Raw genomic sequence first — 27,378 nt, forward strand, 5'->3', positions numbered from 1 at the left:
TTAGGTTGTTTCCATGTCTTTGGCTTCCCAGGTGTTGCTAGTAGTAAAGAACCCACCTGCCAATGCAGATGTAGGAGATGTGGGTTCGATCCCTGGGTCAGGAAGATCCCCTGGAGAAGGAAATGGCAACCTACTTATTCTTGCCTTGAAAATCCCATGAACAGTGGGGCCTGGCAACCTACAGTCCATAGGGTTGCAAAGAGTCAGACATGACTGAAGTGACTTAGCATGCATGTCTTGGCTATTGTGAGTAGTGCTGCTGTGAACATCGGGGTGCATATATCTTTTTGAATTAGGATTTTTGTCTGGATAAATGCCCAGGAGTGGGATTGCTGGATCATATGGCAACTCTTTTGTTAGCTTTTTGAGGAACCTCCATACTGTTCTTCACACTGGCTTCACCAACTTATGTTTCCACCAACAGTGTAGGAAAGTTCCCTTTTCTCCATACCTGTTCCAGCATTTGTTGTTCATCAACTAGTGTCTTAATTTATAAGAGAAAGGAGAGAGAGGTTTGGATTCAGAGACCTGAGGACGCACACAGGGAAGAAGGCCATGTGGCAACTGAGCCAGAGACAGGAACGATGCAGCTATAAGCTAAAGAACACCAAGGAGTGCTGGCCACCACCAGAAGTTAGGACTAAGGCATGGACCAGATTCTCCCCTCAGAGTTTCCAGAAGGAACCAGTTTTGTTGACACTTTGATTGTTGCACTTCTGGCCTCATAATTTGTAAAAGAATAATTTTTTTAAAGCCACCTATGGCAACCCACTCTAGTATTCTTGCCTGGAGAATCCCAGGGACGGGAGAGCCTGGTGGGCTGCCGTCTATGGGGTCGCACAGAGTCGGACACAACTGAAGCGACTTAGCAGCAGTGCATTGATAATCTGTTATGGAAGCCCCAGGATATAAATACCTGCAGTACATATAAAATCTGTAAAACCATACTTAAGCTTGTTTTCTGGTGTAAAAAAAGTCAACATAAGCCAGGACTTACACCACTAGAAACATAGGTGGAAAACTGTGGGGTGGGTATCTGGTGACTTCTTTTTTTTTAATGTGGACCATTTTTTCAAAAGTCTTTCATTGAATTTGGTTTTTTCTTAATGTATATATTTTATTGAAATATAGTTGACTTACGATGTTTTAGATGCACAGAACAGTGATTCAGTTATACACATATATTATTTTTGAAATTATTTTCCATTATAAGTTATTTCAAGATATTGACTATAATTCCCTGTGCTATACAGTAAATCTTTGTTGCTTGTTGCATATCTTTTTTAAAAAATTAGAAATCTAGCATTCTTTTCATACTAAGTCAAACAAGTAGAATCAAAATGTCATAAATGTTTTAGTTAGGCAAAAAATTCACATTTTCTAAAATACATATATTATACATATTATTTACATATATGTATTAAAAGCTTTTCTCCTACAGTTGATAAAAGCTTGAGAAAGAGCATAAAAAAAAGAAATGGAGGAATTGGAAAACAGACTAAATGAAATGGGAGCACTGAATATGAAATAGAGAAAGTAAAACAAACGATAAAAATAAAAGATCCTCATATAGTCCAGTTGTTATTAAACATGGCTGCTCATTACAGACATATCTGGAGCTCTGGAGAGAAAACAGCAAGACCTGGGCATTTGTATTTTTCCAAAAATTTCAAGATAATATTGATATGCATGTGGATTTTAAAAGGTTGAAAATTCTTAAAGAGATGAGAATACCAGACCACCTGACTTGCCTCTTGAGAAATCTGTATGTAGGTCAAGAAGCAACAGTTAGAACTAAACATGAAACAACAGACTGGTTACAAATCGGGAAAGGAGTACATCAAGGCTGTATATTGTCACCCTGCTTATTTAACTTATATGCAGAGTACATCATGTGAAATGCTGGACTGGATGAAGCAGAAGCTGGTATCAAGATTTCCTGGAGAAATATCAATAACCCCGAATACGCAGATGACAGCACCTTTATGGCAGAAAGTGAAGAAGAACTAAAGAGCCTCTTGATAAAGTGAAAGAGGAGAGTGAAAAAGTTGGCTTACAACTCAACATTCAGAAAATTAAAATCATGGCATCTGGTTCCATCACTTCATGGCAAATAGATGGGGAAACAATGGTAACAGTGACAGACTTTATTTTGCGGGCCTCCAAAATCACTGCAGATGGTGACTGCAGGCATGGAATTAAAAGACACTTTCTCCTTGGAAGAAAAGCTATGACCAACCTAGACAGCATATTAAAAAGCAGAGACGTCACTTTACCGACAAAGTCTGCCAGTCAAAGCTATGGTTTTTCCAGTAGTCATGTATGGATGTGAGAGTTGGACTATAAGGAAAGCTGAGCACCAAAAAATTGGTGCTTTGAACTTTGGTGTTGGAGAAGACTCTTCAGAGCCCCTTGGACTGCAAAGAGATCAAAACAAGTTAATCTTAAAGGAAATCCATCCTGAATATTCATTGAAAGGACTGATGCTGAAGCTGAAACTCCAATACTTTGACCACCTGATGCAAAGAACCAACTCATTGGAAAAGACTCTGATGCTGGGAAAGATTTAGGGCAGGAGGAGAAGGGGACGACAGAGGATGAGATGGTTGGATGGCATCACCAACACGATGGACATGAGTTTCAGTAGGCTCTGGGAGTTGGTGATAGGGAAGTCTGGCGTGCTGCAGTCCATGGGGTCACAAAGAGTTGGACACGACTGAGCGACTGAACTGAACTGAACAGGTTTTTCTATTAAATGGTAATTTTGGTGATATAACATTCTATTATTTTTTGCTTGACCAATCATGCTACAGTGGTATTAAGTGAGTGATAATTACATAATCACAATAGTAAAAAATGTTTACCAGTTTCACAATCAATAGCCAGACAAGAAGTAAAAGATAATTACAGTTGCAAGCCATTATGGAAACATGATTAATCTAACAATATAAAATGACAAGTGAAAGTGACAGTTGCTCAGTCGTGGCCGACTCTTTGCAACCCCATAGACTACATGTAGTCCATGGAATTCTCTAGGCCAGAATACTGGAGTGGGTACCCTCCAGTATTCCCTGCTCCAGGAAGGGAATCCTGGAGAATTCCATTCTCCAGGAAATCTTCTGGTTCCTTTCTCCAGGAGATCTTCCCAACCCAGGGATCGAACCCAGGTCTCCTGCATTGCAGGCAGGTTCTTTACAAGCTGAGCCACCAGGGAAGCCCAACAATAGAATATAATTACATACAATTTGGGTGGTCAAGCAGAATGATGTGGTAAGCAGAAGTGCATACATGCATATGTTTTCATCTATCCAGTCCTTCTGTGTCTTTTGGTTGGTGCATTTGATCCTATTACCGTTTTCTTAATTGTTTTGGGTTTATTTTCTGTAAGACTTTTCCTTTTCTTGTGTTTCTTGCCTAGAGAAGTTCCTTTAGCATTTGTTGTAAAGCTGGTTTGGTGGTGCTGAATTCTTTTAACTTTCGCTTGTCTGGAAAGCTTTATAATTTCTCCATCAAATCTGAAATAGAATCTTTCTGCATAGATTTGGTTGAAGGTTCTTCCCTTTCATCGCTTTAAATATATGGTGCCATATCTTTGTCTTTAATTTTTGTCAGTTTGATTGCTATGTGTCTTGGTGTGTTCCTTCTTGGGTTTATCCTGCCTGGAACTCTCTGTGCTTCCAGGACTTGGTTGACTGTTGCCTTTCTCATGTTAGGGAAGTTTTTGGCTATTATCTTTTCAAATATTTTCTCAGGTAGTTTCAGTTTCTTTCTCTCTCCTCCTTCTGGGACCCCTATAATGTGAATGTTGGTCCTTTTAATGTTGTCCCAGAGGTCTCTTAGACTGTCTTCATATGACTTTTTCATTCTTTTTTCTTCATATGACTTCATATGACTGTTTTCATTCTTTTTTCTATATTCTGTTCTGCAGCAGTGATTTCCACCATTTTGTCCTCCAGGTCATTTATCCATTGTTCTGCCTCAGTTATTCTGCTATGGATTCCTTCTAGTGTATTATTCATCTCTATTTGTTTGTTCTTTAGTTCTTGTAGGTCTTTCGTAAACATTTCTTGCATCTTCTTCATTGTTTACCCAAGATCATGCATCATCTTTACTATAATTATTCTGAATTAATTTTCTGGAAGGTTGCCTATCTCCACTTCATTTAGTTGTTTTTCTGGAACTTTTTCTTGTCCTTTCATCTGGGACATAACTTTCTGCATTTTCATGCTGATTAACTTTCTTTAATGCGGTTTTTGTTTTAGCCACTGTGGGACTGTGGTTCTTCTTGCTTCTTCTGTCTACCCTCTGATGGAGGAGGCTAAGAAGCTTGTGTAAGCTTCCTAATGGGAGAGACTGAGAGTGGGAAAAGCTGTGTCTTGCTCTGGTGGGCAGGGTCTTGCTTAGTAAAGCTTTAATCCAGTTATCTAATGATGAGTGGGGTTGTGCTCCCTCCTTGGTAGTTGTTTGTACTGAGGCGAGCCAGCCCTGGGGTCTGTGGGCTCTATGGTAGGGTTAATGATGACCTCCAAGAGGGTTACTAAGGGAGGGTTACCAAGGGAGACCTTCTCAGACTGCTGCTGCCAGTGCCCCAGTCCCTGTGGTGAACCCCTGCCAACCCACACCTCCACAGGAGACCCTCCCAACACTAGTGCATAGTTTTGGTTCAGTCTCCTGTGGGTCGCTGCTCCTTTCCTCTGGGTCTTGGTGCATGCAAGATTTTGTTTGTGTGCCTCCATGACTAGAGTCTGTTTCCCTCAGTCCTGTGGAAGTCCTGTAATCAAATCCTGCTAGCCTTCAAGGTCAGATTCCCTGGGGATTCCCAGTCCCTTTTTCAGATCCCCAGGCTGGCAAGCCTGATGTGGAGTTCAGAACCTTCACAACAATGGGAGAATTTCTTTGGTATTATTGTTCTCTAGATTGTGGATCACCCACCCGGCAGGTATGGTATTTGATTTTTGTCATGACTGCACCCCTTCTATTGTCTCACTGCAGCTTTTTCTTTGTTTTTGGATGTGGGGTATCTTTTTTTGGTGGGTTCCAACATCCTCCTGTCAATGGTTGGTCAACAGCTAGTTGCAGTTATGGTGGTCTCACAAGAGGAGATGAGCACACATCCTTCTGCTCTACCATCTTGAACCGGAAGCCCTTTTATTGAATTTGTTACAATTTTGCCTCTGTATTTTTATTTTTTTGGTTTTTTGGCCTCAAGGTATGTGAGATCCTAGCTCCCCAACCAGAAGTTTAACCCACACACCCTGCATTGGAAAGCGAAGTCTCAACCACTGAACCACCATGGAAGTACCTCTGGTTGACTTCTTTTTGATATCTAAAGATGTTAGCTTACTTTTCTTCATAATATACTTTCATCCTCATCTTTAGAAATTTTAAAGGCACGAGTCTGTACACACACAGAGAAATATATATATATATATATATATATATATATATATATATATCTGGATTAAAGATCTATATATATATCACTGTATAAATACCAAATGGTAATATTAATAGAATTGGGAGTTTTCAGTTTTTTTTCTTTTTGGTTGTAGAGCTTTCCTACTGCTTCTACAGTGAATATGAATTGCTTATATAATAAAATAGAAATTAATAGAGACTTTACCTGGTGCATGGCATGAAGTTTGCATTTTTGTAGGTCAAGTATTTCTGACTTTACTGTGTGCTAGGGGATATAAGGTAATGAATTCCAATCTCCTTGCCTTGGAAAATTTACACACACACACCCCTCATACCCACAAATACAACTAATAGAGGAGTGTTAGCTTTTTCAACAATGAGATATAAAGGAGACATCATGGATGTATCTGACACTTAACCAATTTAGATTCCTTTCCCACAACTTTCACTTTGAAGTGTGTCTTTTGATTCTCCATTTAGAGAAATGTGTCATGTTTGCTGATCAGAGAATGTCTAACCAAGGCTTCCCTGAAGTCTATTCAGTCACAATAGTTAAGAAAGATGTGAAAATGCAATATGCAACCCAAGGAGTCACATGTGACAGCCCTCAGAAATACCCTGTTTTCTAGAAACACTGCATTGTATGAAAGTCTTCAACATTAAAAATAAACAAGAATATCCTGTTTTACAGCACTACCAATTTTTAAAAACCTGATATTTCTAGGCCTCCCAATAATCTAAGGACAAACAATATCTTTAAAGTGGCCTACAATGCCCTATGAGATCCAGACCTGCCTCACCAACCTCATTCCTGCCATGTTCCCTTACTCTCTGCAGCTCAGGCCTCTTTAATCCCTTGGATATGCCCCAATTTTTCCTGCCACAAGGCATTTGAAAATACTATTCCTTCTGCCTGGAATTCTCTTCCCCCGACCTCTTTACCTAAATCATCCAGTTCATAATTTAGGTGTCATCTGTGTCTTTGTTTTTTTACAGTACACTTTCCTTACCCCACAGACCATGTCTACCAACCCAGCTTCTGTTCTCACAACATAATTAACCTTTCCTTCCTATCACTAAAGATGGAATTTTACATTAGTATGATGATTTTATTAATGCCTATCGCATCTTCTGGAATGTTCTATGAGGACAGAGATGAAACTGAATTTATTTTATCACAGAAGCCCCTGCAGTTGGACAGTGCCTGGCACAAGGTATGCTGCTGCTGCTTAGTCGCTTCAGTCGTGTCCGACTCTGTGTGACCCCATAGACATGAGCCCACCAGGCTGTCCTGCCCCTGGGATTCTCCAGGCAAGAACACTGGAGTGGGTTGCCATTTCCTTCTCCAATGCATGAAAGTGAAAAAGTGAAAGTGAAGTCGCTCAGTCGTATCCGACTCTTAGTGACCCCATGGACTGCAACTCACCAGGCTCCTCCATCCGTGGGATTTTCCAGGCAAGAGTACTGGAGTGGGTTGCCATTGCCTTCTCCGGCACAAGGTATAGTTAAGCTCTAAATGATTAAATTGAAGAAATATGAAGATGAATGGAGATACAAACATTAGAACCTTCTCCTGTAAATACACGAGACATAAAACTGTATTTAAAAAAAAAAAAAACTGTACACTCAGCTAGACAGATTGAAAGAACTTTGAAAGCAGCAGAGTTCAGTGACCATTCACAAATTGATGCTTAATCATGATGAGCAATTTGCTTCTTTTTGAGGTATACTACTAGCTATTCTTATTCATGAGTCCAGTACCCAGCATGACATTTCTACCATTTCTTCTTAACATGTACATAGTGTCTTACATTTGTATTATTCAATGGACTTACATTTGAGGAATGTTCATGATAAAAAGGTGAATTTCCACATCCCTGAGTTATGCATTTTTGTTGTTGTTTTTCAGTCGCTCAGTTGTGTCCAACTCTTTCTGACCCCAAGGACTGCAGCATGCCAGGCTTCCTTGTCCTTCACCATCTCGCAGAGCCTGCTCAAACTCATGTCCATTGAGTTGGTGATACCATTCAACCATCTCGTCCTCTGTTGTCCCCTTCTCTTCCCGCCTTCAATCTTTCCCAGCATTGGGGTCTTTTCTAATGAGTCAGCTGTTTTCATCAGGTGGCCAAAGTATTAGAGCTTCAGCTTCAGCATCAGTCCTCCCAATGAATTTTCAGGACTGATTTCCTTTAGGATTGACTGGTTTTGATCTCCTTGCAGTCCAAAAGACTCTCAAAAGTCTTATCCAACACCGTAGTTCAAAAGCATCAATTCTTCGGCAGTCAGCCTTCTTTATTGCCCAACTGTCACATCCATAAATGACTACTGGTAAAACCATAGCTTTGACTATATGGATTTTTGTTGGCAAAGTAATGTCTCTGCTATTTAATATGCTGTCTCAGTTTGTTATTGCTTTTCTTCCAAGGAGCAAGCGTCTTTTATTTTTTATTTTTTTTCATGTCCTATTTTTTTATTTTTTTTAAATTTTATTTTATTTAACTTTACAATATTGTATTGGTTTTGCCATATATCAAAACGAATCTGCCACAGGTATACATGTGTTCCCCATCCTGAACCCTCCTCCCTCCTCCCTCCCCATACCATCCCTCTGGGTCGTCCCAGTGCAACAGCCCCAAGCATCCAGTATACTGGCGACTCATTTCATATATGATATTATACATATTTCAATGCCATTCTCCCAAATCATCCCACCCTCTCCCTCTCCCACAGAGTCCAAAAGACTGTTCTATATATCAGTGTCTCTTTTACTGTCTCGTATACAGGGTTATTGTTACCGTCTTTCTAAATTCCATATATATGTGTTAGTATACTGTATTGGTGTTTTTCTTTCTGGCTTACTTCACTCTGTATAATAGGCTCCAGTTTCATCCACCTCATTAGAACTGATTCAAATGTATTATTTTTAATGGCTGAATAATACTCCATTGTGTATATGTACCATAGCTTTCTTATCCATTCATCTGCTGATGGACATCTAGATTGCTTCTGTGTCCTGGCTATTATAAACAGTGCTGTGATGAACATTGGGGTACATGTGTCTCTTTCAATTCTGGTTTCCTCAGTGTGTAAGCACAGCAGTGGGATTGCTGGATCTTAAGGCACTTTCTAACACCATACACAAAAATAAACTCAAAATGGATTAAAGATCTAAACGTAAGACCAGAAACTATAAAACTCCTAGAGGAGAACATAGGCAAAACACTCTCTGACATACATCGCAGCAGGATCCTCTATGACCCACCTCCCAGAATATTGGAAATAAAAGCAAAAATAAACAAATGGGACCTAATTAAACTTAAAAGCTTCTGCATATCAAAGGAAACTATAAGCAAGGTGAAAATACAGCCTTCAGAATGGGAGAAAATAATAGCAAATGAAGCAACTGACAAACAACTAATCTCAAAAACATACAAGCAACTCCTCCAGCTCAACTCCAGAAAAATAAATGACCCAATCAAAAAATGGGCCAAAGAACTAAATAGACATTTATCCAAAGAAGACATACAGATGGCTAACAAACACATGAAAAAATGTTCAACATCACTCATTATCAGAGAAATGCAAATCAAAACCACTATGAGGTACCATTTCACGCCAGTCAGAATGGCTGCGATCCAAAAGTCTACAAGCAATAAATGCTGGAGAGGGTGTGGAGAAAAGGGAACCCTCTTACACCGTTGGTCGGAATGCAAACTAGTACAGCCACTATGGAGAACAGTGTGGAGATTCCTTAAAAAAACTGGAAATAGAACTGCATCTTTTAATTTCATGGCTGCAGTCACCATCTGCAGTGATTTGGGAACCCAAGAAAAGGAAAATCTCTCACTATTTCCATTGTTTTCCATCTATTTGGAATGAAGTGATGGGGCCAGATGCCATAATCTTCATTTTTTGAATGTTGAGTTTTAAGCCAGCTTTTTTACTCTACTCTTTCCCTTTCATCGAGTCTCTTTCATTCCTCTTTTGTTTCTGCCATAAGGTTGCTATCATTGCAGATCTGAGGTTATTGATGTTTCTCCCATCAATCTTGATTCCAGCTTGTGCTTCATCCAGCCTGGCATTTTGCATGATGTACTCTGCATAGAAGTTGAATGAGCAGGGTGGCGATATATAGCCTTGACGTAGTCCTTTCCCAATTTGGAACCAGCCCATTGTTCCACGTCCAGTTCTATCTCTTGCTTCTTGACCTGTGTACAGATTTCTCAGGAGGCAGGTCTGGTATTCCCATCTCTAAGAATTTCCCACAGTTTGTTATGATCTACATAATGAAAGGTTTTAGTATAGTCAATCAGAAGTAGATGTTTTTCTAGAATTCTCTTGCTTTTTCAATGATCCAATGCTGCTGCTGCTAAGTCGCTTCAGTCGTGTCCGACTCTTTGCGACCCCAGAGAAGGCAGCCCACCGGGCTCCCCCATCCCTGGGATTCTCCAGGAAAGAACACTGGAGTGGGTTGCCATTTTCTTCTCCAGTGTATGAAAGTGAAAAGTGAAAGTGAAGTCGCTCAGTCATGTCCGACTCTTTGCAACCCCATGGACTGCAGCCTACCAGGCTCCTCCGTCCATGGGATTTTCCAGGCAAGAGTACTGGAGTGGGGTGCCATGATCCAATGGGTGTTGGCAATTTGATCTCTGGTTCCTCTCCCTTTTCTAAATCCAGCTTGAATTTCTGGAAAGTCAAGGTTCACGTACTGTTACTTGGAGAATTTTGAGCCTGCCTTTGCTAGTATGTGAGATGAGTACAATTGTGCAATAGTTTGAACATTCTTTGGCATTGCCTGTCTTTGGGATTGGGATGAAAATTGACCTTTTATAGTCCCGTGGCCACTGCTGAGTTTTCCAAATTTGCTGGCATATTGAGTGTGGCACTTTCACAGCATCATCTTTTAGGATTTCAAATAGCTTACCTGGAATCCCATTACCTCCACTAGCTTTGTTTGTAGTGATACTTCCTAAGGCCCACTTGACTTTGCATTCTAGGTTGTCTGGCTCTAGGTGAGTGATCACACCATCATGGTTACCATCGTGGTTTTGCATTTTTTTTACCTGCCAACTATTCCCTAGTACCCTGACCAAAGCTGCCAAGATGGCTCCTTTCTAGACTCACCTAGCATGCAGGGTTTCTAGATTATCCTTGCTTTCTAATAAGACACATGAGGCCAAGAAGAAACTAGTTCAGGGATTTTATTCTCTCTTCATTCCTTACCAGTTGCAAAGCCAAGTGTTCCTGAAACCTCCTTCCCTCTGTCTGGAAGTGGTTGTCTTCAGCTATCTGAACATTCATGGGCATCAAAGCTTCTCATAGGACACATAACCATGCTGCTGAATCCCAAAGAATTTTGCTCAGGACTTACAGCCAAGCTTTTGCTGTCAGTGCTGGATAAACATTACAAAGGAGAGGAAAATTTTCCCATCTCTTTTTGTCTAACTTAAGACAGGAATAAAGACCATGTTAATGGCCAAACACTATGTTTTCATGTCTCACTTAGAACATCAATGGATGAGTGTCTGCTTATTATTTTATAGAAATGTAAAAGGCAAAATGTGAGATTTCAAGAAGAAGATGGGCTTTTACTAGAATGTTTAATGGTTTTACACATTCTTTTTTCTCACCAACAGACAACTCATTGTATAGAAGAGATACCCTGGGATGCCCTGCTTGAGATCCTCACTGTTTTTTGTGTACGCTTCCTCTGAGAAGGTAAAATCATTATGTGGTAGTGTTGGCATCTCAGGTTACATGTGGGGTATTTTTCAAAAGGTCTCCCCAAAATAGAGCCAGTTTACTTTGTCACATTGCTGCTTTTCAATTTTGTGCTCATTTTAATTGCATCCACTCAGCAGTTCATTATAGTCTCAGTCCCTGAAGGTCACTCACTGTTACCACCTCTGAAGCTGGTGCTGCACAAAACAGCATGACAGCACAGAGGAAGACCTCTGACTGCACTGTCCCTTCCTCAGATACTCACCACCTCAGCTACTTTTAATGCCTCCCTACCAAACTTGCAGCTTCAAAGAAAATGACTTTAGCATGCAGGTTTTATGTGGCATTTTAGACATCATAGGGTTTGTGTATGGGCTGTAAGGGGCGAGAGCCCTTTCTTAGACCTCTGAGGTCTCGTAAAGGCAGTTCCTGATCTTGCTTATCTATAATGCTTAGCCCCTTTATAGACATCTTCCTGATGTCAAGCGTGACAAGAAAGTAAATAAAATGGAGAACTTCCCATATATGTTTTAGAAATGAATTGGGAAGCCCTTGAATCACTGGTCTTGCATGATCTAGCGCTTTACCACTCCCTGTTTTAAGGGGAGACTCTATGTTTGGAAGTCTGATCAGGTTGCAATCTACAAAATCACAGCTCTGGAAAGAACTCCCTATTCGATATGCATCCATAGAGACATGAGTATATTATTCCTTCCAAAGTCAGCTGCAATTGAAGCTCACTAAATTGACTCCACATCTTCCTATCTCAGGCAGTGACAGAGGAATAGCAAATATTTTTTACTAAAATGCTCATTTTTAACCAACCCCTTTTTTGAAGATTTCTCTATCATTGATGCGGAGGACATGATCTTTACTTTATAGAAGATGGCAGAACACCAGCAAATCAGTGTTTGAGTCCAGGGGCTGCTGTCAGTGCATCAAATGCTTATCCAGCAACTGTGTCTTTTGCCAGCAATGTCATGCAGAGTTGAGGACAGAATTTATTGTAATTGTAAGAGGATTAATGTCAAAAGGTAATTTGCATTTTTGTGAGCATAAATATATATGTATGCATGCACGGAGGGTCATGCATTGCACAAACATACCTGTCTTCACCCCTTGGTACTCCATATTAATGGTAGCCAAGAAAATCATGCTAATTGATATATCTCACATTGTGTAACAATGTGTTTCAACAGATAGCTTATACCAGTTCCTGTACTAAGCTGCCTACACTGAGTGGTAGATGACTGGTTTCTTTTTATTTGTTCATTCTGTTCATTTTCATGGGGAGCGCCCCAACACCCATCATCTTCCCACTCTCCTCTCTTCTAGCAGAATTTTCCTGAACTGGGTTGTATTCAGAATTATGAAGTTGTAATGGTGAATGGATGGAAAATGAAAGGAAAGCCAAGCAAGGGAAAATGTGGAAATCTGGTAGTCAAACCCTTAATCAAGTTGGTTTTACTTGGTTCACATGAAAAAAGTACCTCTTCAGCAAGTGCTACCTTCCCGAAGATTACTTTTGTCACATCTCAAAATGGTGATGATCATTTATTAAATGGATGTGATGTTACAGGCACCGTGCTAAAAGCTGTGTGTGCACAGGGTCAGTTAATCCTCATTCCAGTGCTGTCAGGTATTGCTGGTCTTATCCCCTTTTCACAGCTGCAAACACTGAGGTTCAGAGGAACTCACTCATCCGTGGTCAAATGGCTGCTAGATGATGAGTGCATGCGGGATATGAACATGACAGGTAGTCCAGAGCCTAGACACTTAATTAGGACTTCTCTGCACCATTTATTTTTATCCTTGAAATTCCCAATTATTTTGTAGATTTTGATAACCTATCATGAAGAGGTAATACAGAGGCAACAATAAAAGCTATATAGAGAAGACACCTGAATTTTCTATAAATATGTCAGCAAAATCTGATGCTCTGAAATGTGAATCTTTGTTCTCACCCCTTATATGAACTTGATTTTGCTTGTGACACATACCTCTAAAGCTCACTGTCAATCCTGTGTCCCCTGCCACCACCATCCAAACAGCCAAGACCTAATCATTCCACTAATAGGCTGTAAATAAATTGTCTTCAGAGGTGGAGGTTACCTAGGAGCTAAAATAATAAATTTTAAAATCACAGCTCCTAAACAGTACTGCGTTTTTACAAGAATGCAATTTGACCATCCTTGTGCCCACAAACTTATTTTGAAATCTCACTTCAGTTCAGTTGCTCAGTCGTGTCCAACTCTTTGCAACCCGTGGACTGCAGCACGCCAGGCTTCCCTGTCCATCACCAACTCCCAGAGCTTGCTCAAACTCATGTCGATCACAATGGTGATGCCATCCAACCATCTCATCCTCTGTCATCCCCTTCTCCTCCTGCCTTCGATCTTTCCCAGCATCAGGGTCTTTTCCAGTGAGTCAGTTCTTTGCATTAGGTGGCCAAAGTATTGGAGTTTCAGCTTCAACATCAGTCCTTCCAATAAACATTCAGGACTGATTTCCTTTAGGATGGATTGGTTGGATCTCCTTGCAGTCCAGGGACTCTCAAGAGTCTTCTCTGACACCACAGTTCAAAAGCATCAATTCTTTGACACTCAGCTTTCTTTATAGTCCAACTCTCACATCCATACATGACTACTGAAAAGACCATACCTTTGACTAGATGGACCATTGTTGACAAAGTAGTGTCTCTGCTTTTTAATATGCTGTCTAGGTTTGTCATAGCTTTTCTTCCAAGGAGCAAGCATCTTTTAATTTCATGGCTACTGTCACAATCTGCAGTGATTTTGGAGTCCAAAAATAAAGTCTGTCACTGTTGCCATTGTTTCCCCATCTATTTGCCATGAAGTGATGGTACCAGATGCCATGATCTTAGTTTTCTGAATGTTGAGTTTTAAAGCCAACTTTTTCACTCTCCTCTTTCACTTTCATCAAGAGGCTCTGTAGTTCTTCTTTGCTTTATGCCATAAGGGTGCTGTCATCTGTGTCTTTTTTTTTTTTTTCATTCTTGCTTTTTTTTTTTAATTAATTTATTTTAATTGGAGGCTAATTACTTTACAATATTGTAGTGGTTTTGCCATACATTGACATGAATCAGCCATGGGTGTACATGTGTTCCCCATCCTGAACCCCTCTCCCGCCTCCCTCCCTATCCCATCCATCTGGGTCATCCCAGCGTACCAGCCCTGAGCACCCTGTCTCATGCATCAAACCTGGACTGGTAATCTGTTTCACGTATGATAATATATATGTTTCAATGCTATTCTCTCAAAATCATCCCCCCTCGCCTTCTCCCACAGAGTCCAAAAGACTGTTCTATACATCAGTGTCTCTTTTGCTGTCTCGTACACAGGGTTATTGTTACCATCTTTCTAAATTCCATATATATGCGTTAGTATACTGTATTGGTGTTTTTCTTTCTGGCTTACTTCACTCTGTTTAATAGGCTCCAGTTTCATCCACCTCATTAGAACTGATTCAAATGTATTCTTTTTAATGACTGAGTAATACTCCATTGTGTATATGTACCACAGCTTTCTTATCCATTCATCTGCTGATGGACATCTAGGTTGCTTCCATGTCCTGGCTATTATAAACAGTGCTGCAATGAACATTGGGGTACACGTGTCTCTTTCGATTCTGGTTTCCTCAGCGTGTATGCCCAGCAGTGGGATTGCTGGAATCTCCACACTGTTCTCCATAGTGGCTGTACTAGTTTGCATTCCCACCAACAGTTTAAGAGGGTTCACTTTTCTCCACACCCTCTCCAGCATTTATTGCTTGTAGACTTTTGGATCGCAGCCATTCTGACCAGCGTGAGATGGTACCTCATAGTGGTTTTGATTTGCATTTCTCTGATAATGAGTGATGTTGAGCATCTTTTCATGTGTTTGTTAGCCATCTGTATGTCTCCTGACAGTCTTGATTCCAGATTGTGCTTTGTCCAGCCCAGCATTTCATATGATATACTCTTCAGATAAGTTAAATAAGCAGGATGACAATATATAGCCTTGATGTACTCCTTTCCCAATTTGGAACCAGTCTGTTGTTCCATGTCCTGTTCTAACTGTTGCTTCTTGACCTGCATACGGATTTCTCAGGAGGCAGGTCAGATGGTCTGGTATTCCCATCTCTTGAATAATTTTCCACGGTTTATTGTGATCCATACAGTCAAAGGCTTTGGCGTAGTCAATAAAGCAGAAGTAGATGTTTTTCTGGAACTCTTGCTTTTTCTGTGATCCAACAGATGTTGGCAATTTGATCTCTGGTTCCTCTGCCTTTTCTAAATCTAGCTTGAACATCTGGAAGTTCATGATTCACATACTGTATAAGCCTGGCTTGGAGAATTTTGAGCCTTACTTTACTAGTATGTGAGATGAGTGCAATTGTGCAGTAGTTTGAACATTCTTTGGCAGTGCTTTGGGTGAAATCTACAAATGCCCATTATCATTCCCTTGTAAGAACAGGGACTTCAAAGAATCTCTCAGATGATTTTCCTACTACTGTGGCCCATTCAATTCCCCTGACACTTGTTGAACTTAAACAACCCAGAGTGAGAAAAAATAGCCATTCTGGATGATATTTGTTTGATCAGGGTGTGAAAAATTGAATCACTCAATCAAGCCTGCATATTTAAGGGGACAGCTCAATTGAATGACAGCAGATTTGATGTGTGAGCCTGCATCTGTTAGTGGAGCTGACTAACAAAATGACTGTTGATCGTATGGATAAGTTTTTATCTAGTTCCAGCCTGGAGAAGCAATGAAAAGAAATTATCTACTCGTAAGTGATATCCAATCAAGGTGAGAACTAGAAACTGAATGTTTGGAAGTCTATGTTTATTAGAGCACTGCTTTGTTTTCTCTTATTTTGGGATAGTCTGCTTTGGGGGGATCATATTCACCTATTCAAATGTAAAGATGTAAAGAAGAGAAATCAGAGACCCCTTTAGAAAGTTAGATTTAGAATATTTCATCAAAGTTCATCTTGCATTGCCAGACTGACTTCTTGCTCAATCCTTGTTTTATCTCAGGCTCCTCCTTAGTTAAAATTCTTCTCTTTGAACCATCTCTAGGTTGAAACCTTCTTGGCAAAATAATATAAACCAGCATCTGCAGCTCGATGGACCTTTCAAGCCCTCCCAAGGTGAGAAAATGTTATTTTTCCCTTTTATGTGCTGTGGTTCATGGGGTAGTATTTGTCATCTTGTCATATAACAGTAATGACGTTCATCGTGTTGAAATACAGCCTTAAGCAGCAGCATCTATGGGTATGGGAGCGGTCTCCATACTGTGGCCCTCATCAGCCCCTCCAGGCACTCCCAATGAAAAGATTCTCCTTAAAATGCGCCATTTCATTCTGGTTTGTCACAAGGGTCAGTTCCTCACTAGAACAGTCTTTCTTTTGGAGCAGCAGAGGGATAATTGGTTTTCATGTGGGTGCTTTTTACCATATTTTACACTGACACTTGAAAAATTTGGTATTATATTCTTTAAGGATCCCTCCCCCCTCCCCAATATATACATGCAGACATACACACGCTCCATTTCTATGGGGGAAACAGGTTTGTTGTTTGCCATGAGGACAGCTGTAGTTGAATCATTGTGGTAACATATAGTCAAGGAATTCATGAAGGTGCAAATTGACAGCTCAGAGGGACGTAGCTTAGGCTCCCCTTTTGGGAAAGCCACCTCTCTGCTCTTAGCTCTATAGAGACTCAGGGAAGCTGCCAGTAGGGCCACATGTACTCATTCCGTCAAGCCTAACCCCGTTGCCACTGCCCCCTCAGGCTGCACGGAGCCCCTTAAGATTTCTTCATACCTTCAAGCCACACAGTGAAACTCATTTTATCCTCTCTCTACTCTTATCTGTCTTTTAGGGAGAGGGGAACTGTGGGAGAAAGCACACAGAATGATATTCCCACTGACCTCTTCCAGGCGGGATTGTCTCGGTCTCGAATCTCCAGGAGAGACAGTTCTGCCTATTGACAAATAGGCATTCTCAGGCAGTTTTTGAGGAAAAAAAAACACTTTCACAGATGATCTTGTAATTTTTTTGGAGAAAAGTTGCCCAAGAACACATAACCAAAAATATATAAAAATGTTACAGAGGTTAATGATCCAGTCAGTGAGATTTTGTGGTATTTCTGATTTGTAATTTTTTGTCAGTTCACTACCCCTATCCCAAAGAGAACACTAAGTTAAAAAGAAAAACTCATCAAAAGCCCTTCAAAGATTTAGGTGAGACCATTTCAGCAGTTGTTTAGTGTGATGGGGAAAAAATATCCTATAGACAAAAAAGAATTTTCAAATATATGAGATATGACCTCATTTTTTGATCAAAGCATGATGATGGATACCTGACTTTCAAAGCCAAAAACTTACTTTTGTAATATTGCCCCAAATTTTAATTTATGTATATTTAATAATAAACTCTGGGCTTCCCTGGTGGCTCAGCTGGTAAAGAATCTGCCTGCAATACAGGAGACCCCGATTCAATCCCTGGGTTGGGAAGATTCCCAGGAGAAGGGCATGGCAACCCACTCCAGTATTCTTGCCTGCAGAATTCTATGGACAGAGTAGCCTGGCGGGCTACAGTCCATGGAGTCACAAGGAGTTGGACATCACTGAGTGACTAAGCACAGCGCAATAATCAACTCATTTAGTTGCTTTGTGTTGCTTTAGTTGCTTTATTTAGGTGACAGTGTTTTAGAGAACACAATAGAAGATAGCATTGCTCAAAACAATACATTCCGAATACTTTATTGGGTTGGTGTTATGCATACAGTTGAGTATTTGAGTATACTTACAGTAAAGATTTCCATGCTAAAATTGTTGTAGTCAAAGTCTAGAAGAAGAACTTTGGGGCTTTAGTTGTCCATGAATTAAGATAGATATAAATTATTTTCTAAAAAGAATTTTCATTCTGCTCATTGGTAATGCCTTGACTTCTGGTAATCCTCTGCATGGAAATAGACCAGCTTTATGTTCATTTTTTTCAGTCATGTGTTTTTTGCTAGGCTCTAGTACTTTCACAAGGGGGAGGGTATCTAGTTTGACATTTCATTAAGATACAGTTTTAAATAGCACTGAAAAAGAAATTATATTCCAAATAATTGCCAAAGAGAATAATTTCAAAATCAAGTTATCCAAAACACAGCAAAAGCCTACCTGAAGGAAGCAGAGCTTATGGGGGACCACTCAAAGAATATGAATGAAATTCACATACACTTGGACACACTCTAAATATCTTCCTATTGAATTGCATTTGGGGTAAAGTCTTAGTCCATGTCATTAGCCATATGAAATTGATCATGTTATCTCTCAAGTATTATTGAGGATATTGAGCAATTACAGTACAGAGAATCCCTTGTATATGCAACCTCAAGGACACTTTCTACCTTATCTTAGTATCTGAGCTTCTCCTAACAATTGCTCTTTTTTCTTAAGGATTTGCCTTATGGATACCGTGGCTGGTGTATCGCCCTTTGCTCCTTACAGACATAGTCCAAATAGCCATCCACAAATACCAAATGCCTACAGGCTAGGCATTTTATATTGGTTGATCCCTAGATTTATTTAAGGTCGTTCTCCTTATTTTTCCTTTTTCTACCTCTAGTTAATATTCCTTTTGCTGCATTTTAGTCATCTGGGAAACCATTTTTATAAAAAAGAAGGCTAATAATATTGCTACTTAAGGGAAAGAGTTTATTACCCCAAAGCCTCAGAAAAGCCTGACTTATCCTATAGGAAGCTGGTAAAAATGAGAAAAAATTTCTGCTTGGTTTCTCAAAAAGATTCAAAAAGGAAAAGTTAAAGAGCTTCTTTGAATAAAGAGCAAGCAAGCATAGAAAAAAAATCAAAGCTGAGATAAAGTCAGATACAAATATAGCTAAAATAAGGAAATAGTATAAGAAAAAATATAATATAAAAATGTAAATTTGCTTTGATATTGATTATAGACAGCATAAATAATTTCTAAATTCATATCTATACTATGAAAGACACAGGAGATACCCATTCAGAAGCAGAGTAAAAAATGCAGAGGTAATAAAAAATATGAAAGGCTTATATGCGAAGTCAGACTTGGATAGTAATTTTCCAAATTCAGAAACCAGGGCAGTATGAGGGAAGCAATAGTCATGGATCTAACAGACAAAACTTTTCTGAGTAAAGAAAAATCATGACTCAAAGTGAATTACCAGGGTCTAGGCAAAATTAGTTAGAAGAACCTACATCTAAATCTGGAGTAGGAAATGGCAACCCACTCCAGTATTCTTGCCTGGGAAATCCCATTGACAGAAGGGCCTGGTGGGCTATAGTCCATGGGGTTACAAAGAGTTGGACATGACTGATCAACTAAGCAACCACATCTAAATGAACAGTAATAATTTTTAAAACTTAAATTCAGGAACAAAAAGGAACATTATATAATCACTTTTCAGAAATACGCAGCAATAAGAATGCTCGTTTCTTTTTTTTAATGAAAGAAAAACAAAAGAATGTTATCTATAAAATTTCAAGGCATAAAAAGATTGAGAAGCAAGAATTACATTATAAAATCTAGATGACATATCTATGGCAAGAGTCTCAGTCAGGCAAGGATTAAAGGATATATCACTATGTGTCCTTCCCAAGAAGAATACTTGAAGATAGATCCAGCAAGTGTCAAAAAAACTGGTGGGTTTCTGGAAACAGTGTAAAATCTAGATAATTATTAATAAGCTATTATAGATATAATTGAAGAATTCAATGAGAAATCCTAGAACTATTGGGTGAAAAAGTAGAGTCAAGTGACAAAAAATGATGTATAAAAATGAGCTGTATCTATAACCCTAAATGAAATAAAAACTTTGTAGTAAAGACAGACCATGGAAAATTAACGGGACACTGAATTTTTGGCCGTATATTATAAGGGAGTAGAATCAAAATTTACTTTTATGACCTTAAGAATTAAAGAGATATAGCTAAATTTAATATATCTAGATTGCTATAGAGTTAATTCAGAATTCCCCACTACTGTTAACTGCAAAAGATACCAATAGAGCAACAATCGTATAACCGGTAGAAGAGAGAAAACAAAGACAACAGTATCATCAGAAAGTTTAAAATAAGACCACAGAACCTTGCTAAATTTTAGCTCTAACTTTGTATGTGTAATCTTTGGGGTTTTCTCAGATACAAGGTCATGTCAGCTGTGAATAGGGATAGTGTTGCTTCTTCCTAATTTGAATGCCTTTTCTTTCTTTTTCTTGCCTGCTTGCTCTGGCTAGAACGTCTCATATAATGTTGACTGGAAGTGGCAAAAGTGGGCATTGTTCCTTGTTCTGGGCAGGCAGGCTTTCTGTCTTTTGCCACTGTGTTGTTGGCAGTGGGTTTTTCATGTATAGCCTTTATTGTGGTGTGGAAGTTAACTTCTATTTCTGTTTTACTAAGTGTTTTTTGTCATGAAAGGATGTTGAACTTTGTCAAATTCTTTTATTGCATCAACTGAGATGATTCGGTTTTTTTCCTGCATTCTACTGATGTGAAATATTACCTTGATTAATTTTTGTCTGTTGACCCATTCTGAAATTCCAGAAGTAGGTCCCACTTGGTCATGGTATATAACCCTTTTAATGTACTACTTTGATTTGCTGGTATTTTGTCCAGGATTTTTATGTCAATATTCATAAAGGATGTTTGTTATTTTCTTATAGTGTCTTTGGCATTAGTGTAAAAGTTTGTAATATATATTCTGGATGCAAATTCCTTTTCAGATCTATAAAAAAAAAGAACACAGAAATAAACATGCCAGTTATGACAGTACACACCAGTAAGTTACTATTTCCCCTTAACCCTTTACCTTCAGCCCCATAAAAAGATAACTTAAAGCAACCAAAGCATGTGGTCCTTACAGAAAATCTAATAGAGACAAAGGGGTTTTTGGTTTGTTGTTTGTTTTGTTTTAGGTATATAAATTCATAATTTTGAATATAAATACTGTGGTAGATTGAAGATGACCACAATTGCTTTGTCACATTTCCCCCACCAAGAGGTGGACTCTATTTCCCCAACTTTTATATTAAGCTCACTTGTGACTTGCTTTGACCAATAAAAATCAGCAGAAGGTATTTTCTGGGCCTTGGACTGAAGAAGCCTGGCAGTCTAGGTTTTTGCACTCTTAGAACACAGCCACCGTGCTGTAAGGAAGCCTAAGTTATCTTGCTTGAGACCACAATATATTTTACCACAATAAAAAAGAATATATATTGATAGAACAAATGTCTGTTCTAAAAAATCACTTCATCTTGCTTTATCCTGCCTTATCACAGTTACTTTTAGTATTGATAATGATTTTTTCTTCTTATAGTTTGCTCAGTATTTAAAAAAATTTTTTTAGAAATCCAGATTTTTTAAGGGTTTTCAAATGAAAAGCTTTATCTAGCAGTAATGCCCTCAGACTTCAAACTTAAGCTCCCTAAGGACCAGTGAAGTGTGCTTGCCAGTTGCAAACTGTGGGTTTGCAACATTCCACACAGTATTTTCTATTAAGGAAATGTTTTTTGTAAAAGTTCCAGTTAATTAGCAAAATAACCCATTACTGCTGCTGCTGCTAAGTCGCTTCAGTTGTGTCCGACTCTGTGCAACCCCAGAGACAGCAGCCCACCAGGCTTCCCCGTCCCTGGGATTCTCCAGGCAAGAACCCTGGAGTGGGTTGCCATTTCCTTCTCCAATGCATGAAAGTGAAAAGTGAAAGTGAAGTCACTCAGTCTGTCCGACTCCTAGAACCCGATTACTACCAGTCTCTATTATGCTAGTTGTCCCCTCAATCCAAATTATATAGTTAATATCTAAAGTTTCCATTTCTGAAGTAAATAGATTCAAGGAGGACCAAGTATATGATTCTTGCTGCATTTTTCTTATAGTCAATCCTTATTCAAGCATTTTGTTGCTGGAATATTCTGTATGAATCTCTCATACTCATTTTCTCTCCCTCTTGCCCTTACAGTGTGTTCTAGGGACACAGCTACTTAAAGCTGTCCTCAACCCCCATCCCTCACCTTGATATTTCTCACCTCTGTACCTTTTTAGGGTTGTATTTCCCTGCCTCCCCCTGCAATTTTGCTTTGCTGCACACACACACACAAACACACACACAGACTTCAGCATTTCACTAAAACTCCCTTCTACTATCACCACTTCCCAGTAATGTTCCTTGATCCTGTCCACTCAATCTCATCTAGACTCACAAACCCATGCATGCTTCAAGCTGAATTAGATGACTTTCCTCCAGGCTCCTAACGCTTTTGTTTTCTTCTCTTATTACACTTCTTATATGGCATTCAGTTCAGTTCAGTTCAGTCTCTCAGTCGTTTCCGACTCTTTGCGACCCCATGAATCGCAGCACGCCAGGCCTCCCTGTCCATCACCAACTCCCGGAGTTCACTCAGACTCACGTCCATCGAGTCAGTGATGCCATCCAGCCATCTCATCCTCTGTCGTCCCCTTCTCCTCCTGCCCCCAATCCCTCCCAGCATCAGAGAGTCTTTTCCAATGAGTCAACTCTTCGCATGAGGTGGCCAAAGTATTGGAGTTTCAGCTTTAGCATCAGTCCTTCCAAAGAAATCCCAGGGCTTATCCCCTTCAGAATGGACTGGTTGGATCTCCTTGCAGTCCAAGGGACTCTCAAGAGTCTTCTCCAACGACAGTTCAAAAGCATCAATTCTTCAGCGCTCAGCCTTCTTCACAGTCAAACTCTCACATCCATACATGACGACAGGAAAAACCATAGCTTTGACTAGACGGATCTTTGTTCGCAAAGTAATGTCTCTGCTTTTGAATATGCTATCTAGGTTGGTCATAACTTTCCTTCCAAGGAGTAAGTGTCTTTTAATTTCATGGCTGCAGTCAACATCTGCAGTGATTTTGGAGCCCCCAAAATAAAGTCTGACACTGTTTCCACTGTTTCCCCATCTATTTCCCATGAAGTGGTGGGACCAGATGCCATGATCTTCGTTTTCTGAATGTTGAGCTTTAAGCCAACTTTTTCACTCTCCACTTTCACTTTCATCAAGAGGCTTTTTAGTTCCTCTTCACTTTGTGCCATAAGGGTGGTATCCTCTGCATATCTGAGGTTATTGATATTTCTCCCAGCAATCTTGATTCCAGCTTGTGTTGCTTCCAGTCCAGTATTTCTCATGATGTACTCTGCATATAAGTTAAATAAACAGGGTGACAATATACAGCCTTGATGAACTCCTTTTCCTATTTGGAACCAGTCTGTTGTTCCATGTCCAGTTCTAACTGTTGCTTCCCGGCCTGCATGCACATTTCTCAAGAGGCAGGTCAGGTGGTCTGGTATTCCCATCTCTTTCAGAATTTTCCACAGTGTATTGTGATCCACACAGTCAAAGGCTTTGGCATAGTCAATAAAGCAGAAATAGACGTTTTTCTGGAGCTCTCTTGCTTTTTCCATGATCCAGCGGACGTTGGCAATTTGATCTCTGGTTCCTCTGCCTTTTCTAAAACCAGCTTGAACATCAGGAAGTTCACGGTTCACATATTGCTGAAGCCTGGCTTGGAGAATTTTGAGCATTACTTTACTAGCGTGTGAGATGAGTGCAATTGTGCGGTAGTTTGAGCATTCTTTGGCATTGCCTTTCTTTGGGATTGGAATGAAAACTAACCTTTTCCAGTCCTGTGGCCACTGCTGAGTTTTCCAAATTTGCTGGCAAATTGAGTGCAGCACTTTCACAGCATCAACTTTCAGGATTTGAAATAGTTCAACTGGAATTCCATCACCTCCACTAGCTTTGTTCATAGTGATGCTTTCTAAGGCCCACTTGACTTCACATTCCAGGATGTCTGGCTCTCGGTCAGTGATCACACCATCGTGATTATCTGGGTCGTGAAGATCTTTTTAATACAGTTCTTCTGTGTATTCTTGCCATCTCTTCTTAATATCTTCTGCTTCTGTTAGGTCCATACCATTTCTGTCCTTTATCGAGCTCATCTTTGCATGAAATGTTCCTTTGGTATCTCTGATTTTCTTGAAGAGATCCCTAGTCTTTCCCATTCTGTTGTTTTCCTCTATTTCTTTGCATTGATCGCTGAAGAAGGCTTTCTTATCTCTTCTTGCTATTCTTTGGAACTCTGCATTCAGATGTTTCTATCTTTCCTTTTCTCCTTTGCTTTTCGCTTCTCTTCTTGTCACAGCTATTTGTAAGGCCTCCCCAGACAGCCATTTTGCTTTTTTGCATTTCTTTTCTATGGGAATGGTCTTGATCCCTGTCTCCTATACAATGTCACGAACCTCATTACATAGTTCGTCAGGCACTCTTATCTATCAGATCTAGGCCCTTAAATCTATTTCTCACTTCCACTGTATAATCATAAGGGATTTGATTTAGGTCATACCTGAATGGTCTACTGGTTTTCCCTACTTTGTTCAATTTAAGTCTGAATTTGGCAATAAGGAGTTCATGGTCTGAGCCACAGTCAGCTCCTGGTCTTGTTTTTGCTGACTGTATAGAGCTTCGCCATCTCTGGCTGCAAGAATGTAATCAATCTGATTTCGGTGTTGATCATCTGGTGATGTCCATGTATAGAGTCTTCTCTTGTGTTGTTGGAAGAGGGTGTCTATTATGACCAGTGTATTTTCTTGGCAAAACTCTATTAGTCTTTGCCCTACTTCATTCCATATTCCAAGGACAAATTTGCCTGTTACTCCAGGTGTTTCTTGACTTCCTACTTTTGCATTCCAGTCCCCTATAATGAAAAGGACATCTTTTTTGGGTGTTAGTTCTAAAAGGTCTGTAGGTCTTCATAGAACCATTCAACTTCAGCTTCTTCAGCGTTACTGGTTGGGGCATAGACTTGGATTACTGTGATATTGAGTGGTTTGCCTTGGAAACGAACAGAGATCATTCTGTCGTTTTTGAGATTGCACCAAGTACTGCATTTCGGACTCTTTTGTTGACCATGATGGCCACTCCATTTCTTCTGAGGGATTCCTGCCCACAGTAGTAGATATAATGGTCATCTGAGTTAAATTCACCCATTCCAGTCCATTTCAGCTCGCTGATTCCTAGAATGTCGACATTCACTCTTGCCATCTCTTGTTTGACCACTTCCAATTTGCCTTGATTCGTGGACCTGACATTCCAGGTTCCTATGCAATATTGCTCTTTATAGCATCAGACCTTGCTTCTATCACCAGTCACATCCACAGCTGGGTATTCTTTTTGCTTTGGCTCCATCCCTTCATTCTTTCTGGAGTTATTTCTCCACTGATCTCCAGTAGCATTTTGGGCACCTACTGACCTGGGGAGTTTCTCTTTCAGTATCCTATCATTTTGCCTTTTCATACTGTTCATGGGGTTCTCAAGGCAAGAATACTGAAGTAGTTTGCCATTCCCTTCTCCAGTGGACCACATTCTGTCAAATCTCTCCATCATGACCCACCCGTCTTGGGTTGCCCCACGGGCATGGCTTAGTTTCATTGAGTTAGACAAGGCTGTGGTCCTAGTGTGATTAGATTGACTAGTTTTCTGTGAGTATGGTTTCAGTTTGTTTGCCCTCTGATGCCCTCTTGCAATACCTACCGTCTTACTTGGGTTTCTCTTACCTTGGGCGTGGGGTATCTCCTCACCACTGCCCTTCCTAACCTTCATTACGTTTATCTTTTTGTGTGTTCACTTCCTCCCAACCTCCTTATTACTAACCTGTAAGATAAACTGTATTTCATTTACTTTTGGATTTCCCAGCACCTAGCAATGAGACCAGTGGGAGGTGACTCATTGACCAAATCAGAAAAAAATGAGTGAGTGAGTAGCTTGAACCCCATGATATTAAATCTCTGCAAATAGTAATGCAGAAAACTGCATGGTTCCTTCCTCTAGTACGTTAATAACCTACTTGTCAGTTATTTGCTAGAATATGGATCCTTTACATTTCTTATTGTTCTCTCACAAATAGCTACATAAAAAACCTGGGAATGTTCGGCCACATTTGTAGTGTAGAATTTGTATCTGTTACTATGACATCTCTGTTTTATTCAGAATCTACTTCATTAAGTCCAGAATGGGTTAGTTTCAATACACAATTTGCAGCTGAATGTTGTTCTAATAACAAAATTCATCAGACAGAGACATCCTTCAAAGGTACTAAGAGTTAACTGTGTAATTTTCTTAATAAGACAGAGAAGGCAGTGCATCATTTTTTTTAACTATGGCATGCTCTGTGACACCATGTAATTTTTGGGGTATCTATACTTTGCTTGGAAAAGAAAAAACAATACCTAGTTTCTTTTTAAGACTATTTTTGCTGCCAAGAAAAAAAATCATTTGCTCTGTCACAATTATGGCAATAAATCTTACAGTGAAGACATTTAATGATGGCTACAAAGCTTCCTTTATTTTACCTTACAGAGACAGGCTTTAAGCTGAACTAACTTGGCATGTCAGGAAAAGCAAAGAATGGATGTGTTTTAGTTTTACAAATGCCTGTTTAAGAAATATGTTGTTAAAAAGTACTTTTTTGGTCCTAAGTTTGCATGGCCTATGATAAGACTGTTGCCTTCTGTATATAATAAGTTTAATTACATTCAGAAGTAAAAGATTTAGACTTTTTGTTCTTGGGAACTAAAATTTTAAGTTGAACTTGAAATAAGGTTGACTAACTCAGTTGTTTCAGACTTTTGCATCTTGAGGTTCCATTGGCTTCTAAATTTTTGAATTAATTTTGACTAGGAAATATGCTCAGAATATAAAATTCAGGAAGTCCCAAAGAGAGTATAGTGAAGTATCCTTCCTACCCTGGGCTCCCTGCTCTACTTAACACTTTCCCCAATCCATGCACTTATACCAACTTCTTCTGTATCATTTCAGAAGTGTTATATGCAAAGCAAATATTGAATATGAACATGCAATTTTCTTATTTAATGTCTTTGAGACTATCCCATATCAATACATATTGCATTTATTTTAATAGCTGCATAGAATCCCATTAGATGGATAGAATGTAATTTATAATCAGTCACATATTGATAAATAAATGTTATTACAAATGATATCTCAAATGCTTATCATTGGCACATGTATCTTTCCACAAATGTGAAATTATGTATGCAGCTTGAATTCACAGAAGAGAAATTGCTAGGTCAAAGGTTATGTATGTTTTTCTCTTAACAGATATTGCAAACCAATTTCCTTAGGTGTTATACCAATTTATATGCCACCAACATAAGTGT

The 27,378-nt window shown here is 39.4% G+C and overlaps 1 long non-coding RNA gene across 2 annotated transcripts in view; it reads left to right on the top strand.

The window, feature by feature from the left end:
• LOC133245927 (uncharacterized) overlaps positions 1–27,378 on the top strand; it is a 230,588-nt gene that overhangs the window by 20,136 nt on the left and 183,074 nt on the right. For both annotated transcript variants that reach the window (XR_009735818.1, XR_009735819.1), the window contains exon 2: positions 16,223–16,293. This is a non-coding gene — a long non-coding RNA (uncharacterized LOC133245927). The remainder of the gene's footprint in view (positions 1–16,222; positions 16,294–27,378) is intronic.

This window comes from Bos javanicus, chromosome 4 (genome assembly GCF_032452875.1).
Source record: "Bos javanicus breed banteng chromosome 4, ARS-OSU_banteng_1.0, whole genome shotgun sequence".
NCBI classification, from domain to species: Eukaryota; Metazoa; Chordata; class Mammalia; order Artiodactyla; family Bovidae; genus Bos; species Bos javanicus.